This window comes from Aquarana catesbeiana, linkage group LG05 (assembly GCF_042186555.1).
Source record: "Aquarana catesbeiana isolate 2022-GZ linkage group LG05, ASM4218655v1, whole genome shotgun sequence".
NCBI classification, from domain to species: domain Eukaryota; kingdom Metazoa; phylum Chordata; class Amphibia; order Anura; family Ranidae; genus Aquarana; species Aquarana catesbeiana.
The window spans coordinates 226,209,522-226,225,003 of NC_133328.1; the positions used below are offsets into that span (position 1 = coordinate 226,209,522).

Here is a 15,482-nt window from a genome sequence, read left to right on the forward strand (position 1 = left end):
GCTAATGAGGTCAGCTGATCAACTCCTTCCTGTGTCATGACCTGCAGTCTGTAAGGACGTAAGACAGAAGCAATAGATACGTTTGGAATCATAGATGGAGGATAGTAAGGTACGTGTCTGTAGATTTTATGGAAAGCTTTGATATTTTTGCAAAAAAAGTACATAAATGCTATATTGGTACTTAGGGGAGTTGGAATTTAGAAAAAAAAAAAAGGTGAACTTAGACTTTAAGTTCTGTTTCCTGTATTCATTTTGAAGATTAGCTTTCAGTTGTGACCGAAGTGTGCTTTTACTGTACAAGACAACATTGTAGCATATTATTTTTATATATCCAGGAATACCAAGCAGCTTTTTAAAATATACTGTATATGTCTGTTAGATGTTCCCTGTGCTTTAAAAGCTGCCATCACAGGCCCAGTGAAAACATTACATTGTTTTCATTTAACGGTTTTTGCACTGTAATTGAAGGCAAGGCTTAAAGAACAAGGAAGGCATCTGCTTCACATACCTCTTTTCTCATTTTTGTGCTCTGGGCCTTTAATGTACTTGGGATATACTTGCCCCTTATAATTTGTGTGAATTCTGGGCTACTGTTGCTGCATTTTACAAAATGCTTATTTAATGAAACAGCAGACTGTACAATGAAATGTTTTCTTACATCACAAGCTAAAATGTAATTTCAAGTTCATTTATGATCACATGACAGATGGTCATTTTTTCCACCTCTACACACTCAAACAAAATATTTTTTGGCCTTGTCCTTTTGCCCCTTTTTCTGTTTATTGAACAAATGATTATTTAAAAATACCTCACACTTACAGAGAACAGTGTGTGCCAGCTGAAGTTACAAACTCCAGGTAAACATTTGTCTTTTATAGATAGGGTTATTGCCAGCAGAATCGCATAAAGAGTGTCATGACCGCTCAAGATATTACTATCTGCTGTGTTTAGTTAATAAGGGAATGAGATACTGGCACAGCATATTAAATATATATAATAAAGGGGCCTAAATGTAAAGCCTAATTTTAATAAAAGGAAAATACTTACTATTAATCGGATGTGTCCCTTGCCCTGCTGGCTCATGCATTCTTTGAAATCTTCCTTCATCACCCCACTCCTTGTAACCATAATCTTCTGGTGCAGTGGGGGATAATAGAGCTGACGGACCTCTGACAGCCACTCATCAAGGGTGCCTAATTATGCCCAGCACTCCACACCCAGATCCTCCATTCATAGAAGCCGAACTATATCGTTTATGAATGAAACACAATCTATAAGAGTGGGATGGGCAGATAAATGAAGGTTCCATCTCTTCTATTCATAGATCGTGTTTCATACATAGAAAGCTATTGTATGGCTTCTGTGAATGGTGAAAAGGCAAACCTTTCATTCATTTACCTGTCCTTAATTCAAAAAGCAGGCATAATTACAGGTCTGTCAGATCTATTAACCCTCGCTGCACTGCTTAAACAGGGGTAAGATGGATCGTGGAAGATTTCAATGAATGCAGGAGCCAGTAGCACATCATCTTTTATATTTTACAAAAAAAAAAAAAAATGGGCTGTGTATTGTGTTTGTTTGCATTAACATTTAAAAAAGTGTTTTTCTAAAAAAAAATGTTCCCAAAAACTGCATTTAAAAAAACGCTGGGGGTTCTAACTAATTTTCTAGCAAAAAAAAAAAAATGATTTTCACATATAAACAAAAAGTGACAGAAAATGCCTGGTCTTCAACTGGTTAAATTGTTTTCTATTCCTGACAATATTAAAATAAAGAAGAAAATATGGACAAAGCCACGGTGCTATCAGGCTCACCCATGTAGTATTTGTTCACCCACTCATGTGCAGGCGAACTTCCTAGTTTTTTAATTTATTTTGTACATGATTAGATGTTTAATGTGAATACTGTCAGGCAAAAGACAGGGAGAGAAAACTTCTTGAATCAGCCTCCTAATACATTCTATTTATTACAACTTGCAATATCATACTATAATAACTACTATGTATTATCCCCAACTGGCCAGTTTTCATCATAGGTCACAAACCGATAAGAGTGACTCACCTCTGCACTAGAGAAAATAAACAAAAGATTGTTATCATGATTGCACAAACCTAAATGTTGAATGGGTGGTGTAAAGTGATGAACAAAATATGCTTGACACTGTACAACAAAGTCATATGATTGATGTATAATTATATAGCTTTTCAAAGCTGTCTGCAAAAATTTGACTGCGGACAACTATGCATGCAAAATTTGACGCCAAATAATCTTTCTATGGAAAAATTTGGGTAGCCAAGTTCTCAATTTTCATGCTTGTGCCTGCAGAGACGGAACAGTAAAGCACTGTGGTTGTTAGCCTGTTTCTGGGGCCATATACTGTACATCCTGACCAATTAACTTTCTCATGAGCAGACTTATCCAGGGTCATGAAAGTACCTATAGCAGTAATGGCGAACCTTGGCACCCCAGATGTTTTGGAACTACATTTCCCATGATGCTCACTGTAGTTGTTGAGCATCATGGGAAATGTAGTTCCAAAACATCTGGAGTGCCAAGGTTCGCCATCACTGACCTATAGTATGAACATAACGTTAGCTGACCTGTCATTATTCTGATTTGGTCAACATTACCTTAACATCACTTTGCAGATTCTTCTTAACCTGTTTTTAAGTCCCTTTTACTTTCACACTAGGGCGGCGGGTATGTTAGCGGTAAAGTGCCGCTAGTTTTAGCGGTGCTTTACTGTTGTTTTAGCTGCGCTTTTAACCCCCCATTAGTGGCCGAAGAAGGAGTTAATAGCGCCTGTGTTGCTTCGCTTTTTAGGCGCTTCGGAAGTGCTGCCCATTCATTCCAATAGGCAGGGGCTGTTTAGGAGCACTGTATACAGTGCTTCCACACCACCCCAAAGATTCTGCTTGCTGGACTTTTTTTCCTGTCCCGCAAGCGCACCACCTTAGTGTGAAAGCACTCAGGTTTTCACACTGGAGAGGCATTAAAGGCAGTTTTCAGGTGCCATTTTAGCGCTAAAACGCCTAAAAACTGCCTCACTGTGAAAGTAAAACATGAATATTTGAATACTTACAGTGTAGCTGACTGGTGCAAAAATTAAAGAAAACTAGAAAAAAAAAAGTGGAGCAGTTGCAGAGCAAACTTGCAAATTTTACATAAAAAAAAAAAAAATCAGACTGGTTGCTTTGCTTTTGGTTGCTCCAGTTTTCTTTGAACCATTCATTGTAATTAAAGTGTATTCCCTATGTAGGTTCATTATGCATCTAGGCTAGCCGTTCCAAAGCTTATCTTCACCGACACAATGCTGTATGTGCTCATACAGATATTATTGGTAATATTGAAACTAAACAGTAGCCCTTTAGTAGTCAATAGGTTTCATTCTTGCCTTAAAAAGCTTGCAGACATGCTACTGCTGCTAGCCAGGATTATTTGTTTTTTAGGATGGATTACTCCATCCAGCCTAAATAAAGTTTTGGTCGCAGTTTTTCCACTTAAATTTTTTTATTATTAATGTGATAAACAGCATCACTTTCTTAATTTGTTTTAGAATAATACTGACGGCAACTCAGAAAATGCATGGAGTCAGACCTCTTGCCACTTAATTGACACAGCTCTGTGCCTGGATACTGGAAAGAAATATTCAGCAAGTCAACCCCCAGAGTGAATTTTTTTGTATAATGCAACATTCATCTTGATACAAACTGTTATGTTATGACTCAAATGTCAATATGTTATTTTACTTAACTAGTAAATTGCAGCATGTCCATTTTCTGACCTAGGAAGGTCAGTATACAGGCTCTCTAAAATGTATTTGTTACAGATACTTAAAATAGCTGTAATAAATAAATTTACACAGCACTTTACATACAGTATATATTGTACATTCACATCTGTCCCTGCCCTCAAGATGCTTACAGTCTAAGGTCCCTAACTCATTCATGCATACACATACTAGGGCCAAGATAGGAGGCAATTAACTTACCAGCATGTCTTTGGAGTAATCGGAGGAAACCCACGCAGGCACAGGAACATGCAAACTCCAGGCAGGTTATGCCATAGTTGGGATCTGAATCAATGATGAATCTAGTGCTGCCAGACAGAAGTGCTAATCACTTAGCCACTGTGCTGCCCATATTCAATCAGCGCTCTTCCCATTATTTTATATGGTATGTCCACAGGCCTTTTGGGGGGCTGGAAAATGTGGAATAGACTCCCTCAATAGCTGGTTCTGGCCAGCTCAGCAGATTGTTTTAAAAATAGACTGGATTCTTTCCTAACTACACATTATACTGTATAACTGGATAGTGATTGTTATAGGTAAAGTTGATCCAGGAAATATCTGATTGCCTGTTGGGGAATCAGGAAGGATTTTTTTTACCGCCGCTGGAGCAAATTGGATCATGTTTTATTAGGGTTTCTTTTGCCTTCCTCTGGATAAACTGTGGGTACAGAGGCGTATGTAGTGAAGATGGCGCCTATGGCAAGAACTGAAACTGCACCCCTGTCAAAACATTTGAAACCCCTCTTTCAGATAACCTTAACAAAAAAAAAAACAGCTAACAAAACTAGTCAAGTCAAACTCTTTAATCTTCCAATTAACAAATTATGGATTGGCACTACATAAAAATTACAACTGCACCTTCCTTGCTTTCACTGATGCAAACTGGTCTATGATGTGATCAGAGTCAGTCTTGACCCATGGAGGCTCTCAAATATGAAAGTATTAGTTTTAACTCGCTAAATGATCTCTCACAGCTGGCGATGGAAACTGCTAGTTAGCATTATCTGAATAGCAATGCGAAGATTGGGGAAGACACTCTCATCTTCATATTGAACAATAAATTCGAGAAGCTCTTTAGGTCTTGATATTTTCATGTTGGCCTGACTTAATAGCAACATTCTGAAATCCAAAATTTCTTCATATAGCTGCTGTCCATCAACATCAGAGCTGTAGAATTCGCCTAAATGTTCACACTTCTTTTTTAGGTCGTTATTGTAGGTGCCGTAACACAGTCCCTTGACATCGAGAAGGAACCCAAACTTGGTGTCAGTGTCATGCAAACGGGTGAACCTTTCATCCATTTCTCTGTGAAGACGGTCGAGTGTTCCCTTCATGACTCTTTCCATCTCCTCCTTGGCTGATAACCCAGCATCTCTTGAGTTCTCACCAGGCATTTGTTTCTTTCGACTCTGACATCTTTCAACTTCAATATTCCAGTCTTGACAGAGACTGAATCCTTCTTCGAGTGACTCACTGACTAACACTTCTCTGTCATCATCAAAATGATCTCAGAGGGCTTTCAAATCCAGGGCAGCATTGTGGAAGTTCATGCTAGGATCCTGCAGCCTCTTTTGAATACGGTCAATGCGAATGAGCACTTTGTTCCAAAATCCGAACAAAGTCAGAAAATCGTAACTCAACATGCAGTTATACAGCTGTCTTGCATCATTTCTTGTCTCACTGGTCTTGTTTTCATTGTCTGTCATGTCCTGGAGAACTTGAACTATCTCCTCAAAGTAGTTGTTGATGGGCTTCACTGCTTTTGTCCTTGCACTCCACCTTGTTTCAGACTCTGACTTAAGAACCACAGGCACAGCGTTTTTGAGTTTCTCCCAGCACTGTGTTGAATGAGAAAAGAACACATAGAGAGCTTCGATGGTGACAAAAAACATGACCATCATTGTATCCTGCTTGGCTGCATGTACACCACCAAGTTGAGAGAGTGATTGTTGCAATTCACAAACACTGCCAGGTTGTTTTTCTCACTTATTCTTTCATGAACACCACTTTTGTGTCCAGCCATCACAGCAGCGTTGTCATAGCACTGTGACCGACAATCTTGTGGCTCCATTCCGTTCTTCTCTAGCTGTTTCAAGATGTCTTCAACCAAGCTCTCAGCATACAAGCTCTCAGCATCCAAGGAAGCACTCTCTAACACGGACAGTTTTCCTCTCAAAATCAACTTCCATGTAACTCACTACTTCTGACATCTGCTCGCGGTGTGCCTGATCAGGAGTTGAGTCAAACATAAGACCATAGTACTTGGCCTTACGAATGCTTCTCAGTAAACTCTGGCGAACAGTAGATGCCATCATTTGAATGAATTCATTCTGAACACCTGGTGAAAGATAAGATGTGGATCCAGGATGACTTTCCACATGACTAAGGTGTTCTTTCATGACAGGGTCAGAGATGGCCAGTAGTTTCAGTAGGCCTAGGAAATTTCCCACATTGGAGTCATCATCCAGTTGAAGTGACTCCCTATGTCCTCGCAAAGCCAGGTTCTGAGTCGCAAGGAATTTTATGCAATGAACAATTCTCCTCAAGATATCGCGTCACTTCTGCTTTTCCTTCTCAATCTGTGACTGAAGTTCCACGTCAATAACTCCTCTGTTTTCAGCTAAATTTCTTTCCATTTCTTTCCACTGTGTAAAGCACTCCCAATGATTCTTAGCATTTTCATGAACACTAATCCTTTCAGGTGCTTTCCATTGGAGGAATGCACTTTCCTGCTCCAATGAGGATTGATGGTCTGACCGGGAATAGAGAAGACAGCAGATACAAAATGCAGACTTTTTAAAAGGGAAATAGACCAGCCAAGAGCAAGACACTTCCTCACCATGACCATTTCCCAATTTCCTCTTGAACCAAGTTTTGTTCATTGAGCGGTTATTTGTTGGTAGGAAAGGCCCCTCACTGTTCTGGAAATACTTTGAACCCAGCTTTATTATTTTTCTTCTCAATGCGTCAGGCAGAATTGCTTTTCCAGATTCCTTGTCGAACTTCAGAAGTCCAATGTCATGCTGTTCAATAACTTCTGGTAAGACAGTTTGAGGCTCTTCAACACCATCCAATTCACCAGGTTCAGCATCGTCTGGTTCAATCTCATCAATAAACACAGCATCGCCGCCACCATCATCTTCCCCTCCTGTCATGTTCAAGTTCTCTCTGGCCTCCTCAGTTCTAATCTCTTCATACTCAGATTTATCTGACTTGATCTCCTTCTGGGCTTGTGATGCATTTGTACTTGATCCACCTTCAGATTCTAATAAACTTGTAGCAGGTGCAGGGGACTCCATGGAAGGTGTCGAACAACTTGTTCCAGGCTTTTCAAAGAAGGTCATGAGGAACTTGCTTGACTTCTTGGCTTCCTCCGCCTCCAACTTTTGTCTCTTCCATCCTTCAGCTCCACTTACTTTCTTCTTCATCAAGAAAGGTTTCATGGTTTTGCGATACACCTGAAGATTGATAGAAGTGGGCTGTCATGCCTGGTGCTCTCCAATTTTGTCGCTGGCCTCTCCAATTTTTTCTTTAGTCACTTTAAAGAAGAACAGAAGAACACACATATACATACACACACACACACACACATATATATATATATATATATATATATATATATATATATATATATATATATATATATATACACACATACATACACACATATAATTAATATACTCAAAGACACTTTCACTGACAATGACCCGTACACTCAAATACACATGCTGACTGGCACACACACAATGGCCTGCGGGCACACACTGATACAAAAATCACTGATGATGCCAACCCACTGGCATACTTACGCTCATTAAAATACATTGGTGCACACAGTAACTCATACAAAAACAATGACACACACTAACACACAATTGAGGGACACTGGGGACAGACAGAGAGGGACACAGTGTGATGAGGACAGATAGGGACGCAGTGTGACAAGGACAGAGGATTTTTGAAACCCTAGGCGAAACCTCATTTTGTCTCACCCCCCCTCCCGGCTCCACCCCTGACTCCATCCATAAATGCGGCCTCACCAGCACCCAAAAATGCAGTAACATCAGCACCCATAAATGCAGTAACATCAGCACCCATAAATGCAGCCTCACCAGCACACAAAAATGCAGTAACATCAGCACCCATAAACGCAGTAACATCATTACCCATAAATACAGTAACAACAGCACCCATAAATACAGTAACATCAGCAACCATAAATGCGGCCTCACCAGTTCCCCCAAAATGCAGTAACATCAGCACCCATGAATACAGTAACATCAGCACAGTAAATGCAGTAACATCAGCACCTATAAATGCGGCCTCACCAATACAGTAAAATGCAGTAACATCAGCACCCATAAATGCATTAACATCACCACCCATAAATGCAGTAACATAAGCACACATAAATGAGGCCTCACCAGCACCCTATAAATGCAGTAACATCAGCACCCATAAATACAGTAACATCAGCACCCATAAATGTGGCCTCACCAGCATCCAAAAATGCAGTAACATCAGCACCCATAAATGCAGTAACATCAGCACCCATAAATACAGTAACATCAGCACCCATAAATACAGTAACATCAGCACCCATAAATGCGGCCTTACCAGCACCCAAAAATGCAGTAACATCAGCACCCATAAATGCGGCCTCACCAGCACCCAAAAATGCAGTAACAGCAGCACCTATAAATGCGGCCTCACCAGCACTCGAAAATGCAGTAACATCAGCACCCATAACTGCAGTAACATCAGCACCCATAAATACAGTAACATCAGCACCCATAAATTCGGCCTTACCAGCACCCAAAAATTCAGTAACATCAGCACCCATAAATGTGGCCTCACCAGCACCCAAAAATGCAGTAACATCAGCACCCATAAATACAGTAATATCAGCACCCATAAATACAGTAACATCAGCACCCATAAATGCGGCCTTACCAGCACCCAAAAATGCAGTAACATCAGCACCCATAAATGCGGTCTCACCAGCACCCAAAAATGCAGTAACAGCAGCACCTATAAATGCGGCCTCACCAGCACTCGAAAATGCAGTAACATCAGCACCCATAACTGCAGTAACATCAGCACCCATAAATACAGTAACATCAGCACCCATAAATTCGGCCTTACCAGCACCCAAAAATGCAGTAACATCAGCACCCATAAATGCGGCCTCACCAGCACCCAAAAATACAGTAACATCAGCACCCATAAATGCAGTAACATCAGCACCCATAAATACAGTAACATCAGCACCCATAAATACAGTAACATCAGCACCCATAAATGCGGCCTTACCAGCACCCAAAAATGCAGTAACATCAGCACCCATAAATGCGGCCTCACCAGCACCCAAAAATGCAGTAACATCAGCACCCATAAATACAGTAACATCAGCACCCATAAATGCAGCCTTACCAGCACCCAAAAATGCAGTAACATCAGCACCCTTAAATGCGGCCTCACCAGCACCCATAAATGCAGTAACATCAGCACCCATAAATACAGTAACATCAGCACCCATAAATGCAGCCTTACCAGCACCCAAAAATGCAGTAACATCAGCACCCATAAATGCAGCCTCACCAGCACCCAAAAATGCAGTAACATCAGCACCTATAAATGCAGCCTCACCAGCACCCATAAATGCAGTAACATCAGCACCCATAAATATAGTAACATCAGCACCCATAAATACAGTAACATCAGCACCCATAAATGCGGCCTTACCAGCACCCAAAAATGCAGTAACATCAGCACCCATAATTGCGGCCTCACCAGCACACAAAAATGCAGTAACATCAGCACCCATAAATGCGGCCTCACCAGCACCCAAAAATGCAGTAACATCAGCACCCATAAATGCGGCCTCACCAGCACACAAAATTGCAGTAACATCAGCACCCATAAATGCGGTAACATCAGCACCCATAAATGCAGTAACATCAGCACCCATACATGCAGTAACATCAGCACCCATAAATTGGGTAACATAAGCACTCATAAATACAGTAACATCAGCACCCATAAATACAGTAACATCAGCACCCATAAATGCAGCCTTACCAGCACCCAAAAATGCAGTAACATCAGCACCCATAAATGCGGCCTCACCAGCACCCAAAAATGCAGTAACATCAGCACCCCTAAATGCAGTAACATCAGCACCCATAAATACAGTAACATCAGCACCCATAAATACAGTAACATCAGCACCCATAAATGCGGCCTTACCAGCACCCAAAAATGCAGTAACATCAGCACCCATAAATGCGGCCTCACCAGCACCCAAAAATGCAGTAACATCAGCACCCATAAATACAGTAACATCAGCACCCATAAATGCAGCCTTACCAGCACCCAAAAATGCAGTAACATCAGCACCCTTAAATGCGGCCTCACCAGCACCCATAAATGCAGTAACATCAGCACCCATAAATACAGTAACAACAGCACCCATAAATGCAGCCTTACCAGCACCCAAAAATGCAGTAACATCAGCACCCATAAATGCGGCCTCACCAGCACCCAAAAATGCAGTAACATCAGCACCTATAAATGCGGCCTCACCAGCACCCAAAAATGCAGTAACATCAGCACCCATAAATGCAGTAACATCAGCACACATAAATACAGTAACATCAGCACCCATAAATACAGTAACATCAGCACCCATAAATGCGGCCTTACCAGCACCCAAAAATGCAGTAACATCAGCACCCATAAATGCGGCCTCACCAGCACACAAAAAAGCAGTAACATCAGCACCCATAAATGCGGCCTCACCAGCACACAAAAATGCAGTAACATCAGCACCCAAAAATGCAGTAACATCAGCACCCATAAATGAGGTAACATCAGCACCCATACATGCAGTAACATCAGCACCCATAAATTGGGTAACATAAGCACTCATAAATACAGTAACATCAGCACCCATAAATACAGTAACATCAGCACCCATAAATGCAGCCTCACCAGCACCCAAAAATGAGGTAACATCAGCACCCATAAATGCGGCCTCACCAGCACCCAAAAATGCACCCATAAATGCGGCCTCGCAGCACCCAAAAATGCTGCGCCAGCGCCTCTGACACTGTACAGAGGTAGAGAGTGAGTAGGATCACCAGCGGCCGGGTGCCCTAGGCTGCCTAGTTCGCCTAGTGGTAGCACCGGCCCTGTCTGCACACACACAGAATCGCACATGATGACTTTAAGACCCCTTTCACACTGGTGACGTTTTTCAGGCGCTACAGTGCTAAAAATAGCACCAGCATAGCGCCTGAAAAAAAGCCTCAGCTGCAAATCCAGTGAGAAAGCCCGAGTGCTTTCACACTGGGGTGTTGCGCTGGCAGGGCATCACAAAAAGTCCTGCCAGCAGCTTCTTTGCAGCGCTGGAGGAGCGGTGAATACACCGCTCCTCCACCGCTCCTGTCCATTGAAAACAATGGGGCAGTGCCGCCATGCCACTGCAGCAGTATTTTGCGGGTGTATTTAACCCCTTTTCGGCCGCTAGTGGGGGTTAAAACTGCCCCGCTAGCGGCCGAATTGTGCTTCTAAAACGATGGTAAAGCGTCGCTAAAAATAGTGCCGCTTTACCGCTGACGCCCAGGGCGGCTCAGTGTGAAAGAGGTCTGAGTCATCATCATGTGCAATTGTGTGTTTGTGTCAGGCCCAAGCAGCAGCAAGTAGCCAATCAAATATAGTGCTCAATATGGATTACATAAATATGCATAGCCATAGATATCATAAATAAAGTGTAATAAAGTGATTTGTGCAACAGCAGGTACTACTTGCACAAATCACTTTATTACACTTTATGATATCTATAGCTAAGCATATTTATTTAATACAAATTGTTTGAGCACTATATGTGATTGCTTGCTTTGCAGTTGGCGCTGGTTACTGGTACACTGTACACATGCACATGACGATCAAAATTGTGGTGACAAGTGCTGTACTAGTACCTGCTGCTACTGCCTGGGGCCAGTGGGGGGGGGGGGGATTCCAATTGTTTTTCTTCTCTCTAGTGAAGTCTCTCGCTTCTCCTGGTCTCCAGCCTCCATGTTCCCCTTCAGAGTCCTCACTGTCACCGACCACGTCACAGCACATCACACAGACCCGGGAGAAGATGAAGCAGCTGTGCAGAGGAGGGTAGGCGGAGCATTAGGCTCTGCCTCCACCAGTTACTCAATGGCTACGTAGACAACCCGGGCGGTCACTCTGGCCAGAGGCAACTCATCGGCAGTCATGGAGGTCGCTTGTCGTTTCCCTCCTCACTTGCTAATGTAGTGCTGTGCCGGCACTGTGCTCCAGCAGGCCAGTCATTGCGCCGGGGACTAGATTAGTGCGGGAGGCGGCTGCGAGAGGACGGGTAGGAATTTATTTTGCTTTTTTGGCTTTTTTGCTGCCCCCCTACCCCTATGGTGCCCATGGCACTTGCCATGGCTGCCATACCCTAGATACGCCTCTGTGTGGATATAGGATTATATATGGATGTTTTCTATTTGTGTGTGTGTGTTGTTTTTCCTATGTTGGTTGAACTGGATGGGCTTGTGTCTTTTTTCAACCAGATTAACTATGTCACTTTGCAAATTATTCTTTTTCTGATACCCTTTTACACGTTCCATTCCTAAAAGTCATAAGACGGTTCCTAACCTTCATGTGGTGGATTCAGTCCCTTACAGGCACTTATTTGCAGATTCCTCAAATCATACCTTTTCTACTAGGCTAGGTTGGTTTCAATGTAGCTATTACATCCCTGCAATATCTTTAAGCTCCCGTTCACAATACAAACTGCATGTGAATCACCGTGGGACCACACCGCATTCCAGTTCAATTCACATTTGATTCAGTGCGGTGCAATTTGAGCTCATTCCTTTTGGATCACCGCGGGACCACACCGCATTCCAGTTCAATTCACATTTGATTCAGTGCGGTGCGATTTGAGCCCATTCATTTTGGATGGGCTTAAATTACACCACATCCAACCAAAGTTGTACATGCACCAATTTTGAAACCGCATTGCAACTGGATCGCATGGTTCTTTTGTACCATGTGTGCCGGTGCAGGCAAAAGCCCTGCATTTGGAGTGTTATTAACCACTTCAATACAAAGCACTTATACACCTTCCTGCCCAGATCAATTTTCAGCTTTCAGCTCTGTCGCACTTTGAATGACAATTGCGCAGTCATACAACACTGTATCCAAACTAAATTTTTATCATTTTGTTCTCACAAATAGAGCTTTCTTGTGGTGGTATTTGATCACCTCTGGAATTTTTATTTTCTGCTAAACAAAAAAAAGACCGAAAATTTTGAAAAAAAACGTTTTTTTTTTGTTTCTCTTACAAAACGTTGTAAATAAGTAAGTTTTCTCCTTTACTGATGGGCACTGATGGGGACAGGCACTGATAAGACAGCACCGATGAGGTGGCACCAATGAGGTGGCACTGATGGGCACTGATGATGGGCACTAATATGCGGCACTGATGGGGCACTGATAGGCGGCACTGATGGGTGGCACTGATATGCAGCACTGATGAGTACACATAGGTGGCACTGAAAAGTGGCATGGATGGGCACTGATAGGTGGCATGGATGGGCACTGATAGGTGACACTGATGTACAGTAATTGATGGTACGGATGGATGCCAATCAGTGCCAGACAATAATGCCTGCCAATCGGTGATGCCCATTGTGGGCACTGATTGGCATCCATTGTGGGCACTGATTGGCATCCCTGGTGGTCTAGGGTGGCATACCTGGTGGTGACATCCCTGGTGGTCCTAATGGCATCCCTGGTGGTCCAGTGTGGGCATCCTCTGGGGGAGGCTGCACTGATAATCAATCAACACAGACCCCCACTGTGGGAGGAGCAGCCGAACGGCTCTCCGCTACTCGTGTCTGACAGATGCTATATGGTGGGCGGCAAGTGGTTAAGATTGCACTGGCACCTGCTGTAGCTCGCATGTGATTTGAAAGCAGTGCGGGAAATGTGCACAGATCATGGGATTTCCAACACCTCATTAGTGTGAATCTAGGCTTAGTGTGTGATGCCAGGTTCCTTTTTAACTCCTGCTCAAAGACCTCATGTATCCAGTCCTATCCCATTTGAAGATTACTTTCCTACATAGTAAATTATGGAACTTCCTCTTCTTGATGTCAAGGGTTACTTGACATCAAGTACTACTTGGTCTATAGTTAAAAGACTAACTGTTTAATTGGCAAGCAAAAATCTTTACCTTAGTAACTGCTTCATTGACCAGCTTTACTACTGGTCTAAGTTACTTTCCTATTGGTAAGTTGTCATTACACCTCTTTTTTCCTTAATGCAGATGATTAATTCTTCTCCATATTGTTTGGTGAGGTTCCTCATTCTTTCAGGTACTAGTTTTTCCCATTAGGGATTACCTTCCCTGATCTGGATAACCAAGTTGATCATTGCGGTCATTTAATTGTGAAGTCCCTTTTTTTAGTACATGCTTCCGAATCAAGCCAGTTTACAGGCTTTGATTCTCAGAAGAATACACATCTGTTGGTTTTCTTACTGATTTTGCCCACCCCTTAGTTGGACTGCTTTTGGACCTCCCATATGTCTAAGACCTACTACAGGATGTTTTTACCTACCATAAAATCAGTTTCTCCATCCACTATGGGACACAGGTCCTGCATTTCTGCGTATTGGCCTTATGCCCTGCTTGCTTTAAAGGCATGATAGTTGGAAGCAGGGTTATATGGGGGCTGGCGTAATGATTTTTGTCCAAACCTGAAGGCAGCAGTATAGCCCACATGTCCAAGACTTAGTACAATCCTGTGTCCCTCAATAGACTTCAAGAAATAGATTTTGCAGTAAGTAAAAAAAAAAATCTAATTGTATTCTTCTCAAAACCCCCCAAGCCATCATTTCAAGTATAAAACCAAATTACGAATTTGATGCTGCAGAAAAGGCTAGATAGAGTCAACCTATTCTATAAGAACTGAGGGAAAACCATGTCTAAATCTGAAAGAAACTCTTTTAAAACTCAAAGAATGCAATATTAGAGCTTAAAGTGGTTCTTCACTGCATCTGAGCACCACAGACCAAAAACACTTTTTCATTAAAGTTTAATATTCAAAGCAAACTCCCCTATCCATCCATGTCTCCATGCTTTATTCAGTTGAGGAATCACTTTGAAAATCACCCCCCTAGCATTTCTGTTTGTGGCTATGTTCAGTAAGACCAAATGATTCATGTAGCATTTACTTCCTGGAATCCATCTGCCCTTAGCTCAAGCATGTAGACAAGAGGGTGTGCTTAGCTGAGAAAACTCCTCCTCCTCTCCTAAAGACTTTTGGGATGTATGACATTAGTTGTCTAGACAAGAAACCAGGAAGTAACTGAAGAAATTAAAAAAAAAAGTTGAAAACAAGTAAATGTGGATATACTTTCCTAGCATGAGGTTTAAAATAATCTATGTTGACTGAGAGAGTAAAGTTTCACTTTAACACTTTAATTTACTTATTATAGAAGTTATATTCCCCTATGCAGAATATTGTGAGGTATGTATTATCAGTTTATCAATACAAAACTTATTATCAATATCTACAACTGGACCTCTACCAGAGCAGCTGAATACCTATATGTGAACTGTTTTACCTGTTAAAATAGCTTTACTTGTGTTAGGCCAGTCTGTGAT

At 42.0% G+C, this 15,482-nt stretch overlaps 1 protein-coding gene across 3 annotated transcripts in view; it reads left to right on the forward strand.

Annotated features, from left to right (window-relative positions):
• Nucleotides 1-15,482, forward strand: part of COBL (cordon-bleu WH2 repeat protein) — a 586,035-nt gene that overhangs the window by 555,817 nt on the left and 14,736 nt on the right. The gene's annotated exons all lie outside the window — the stretch shown is intronic.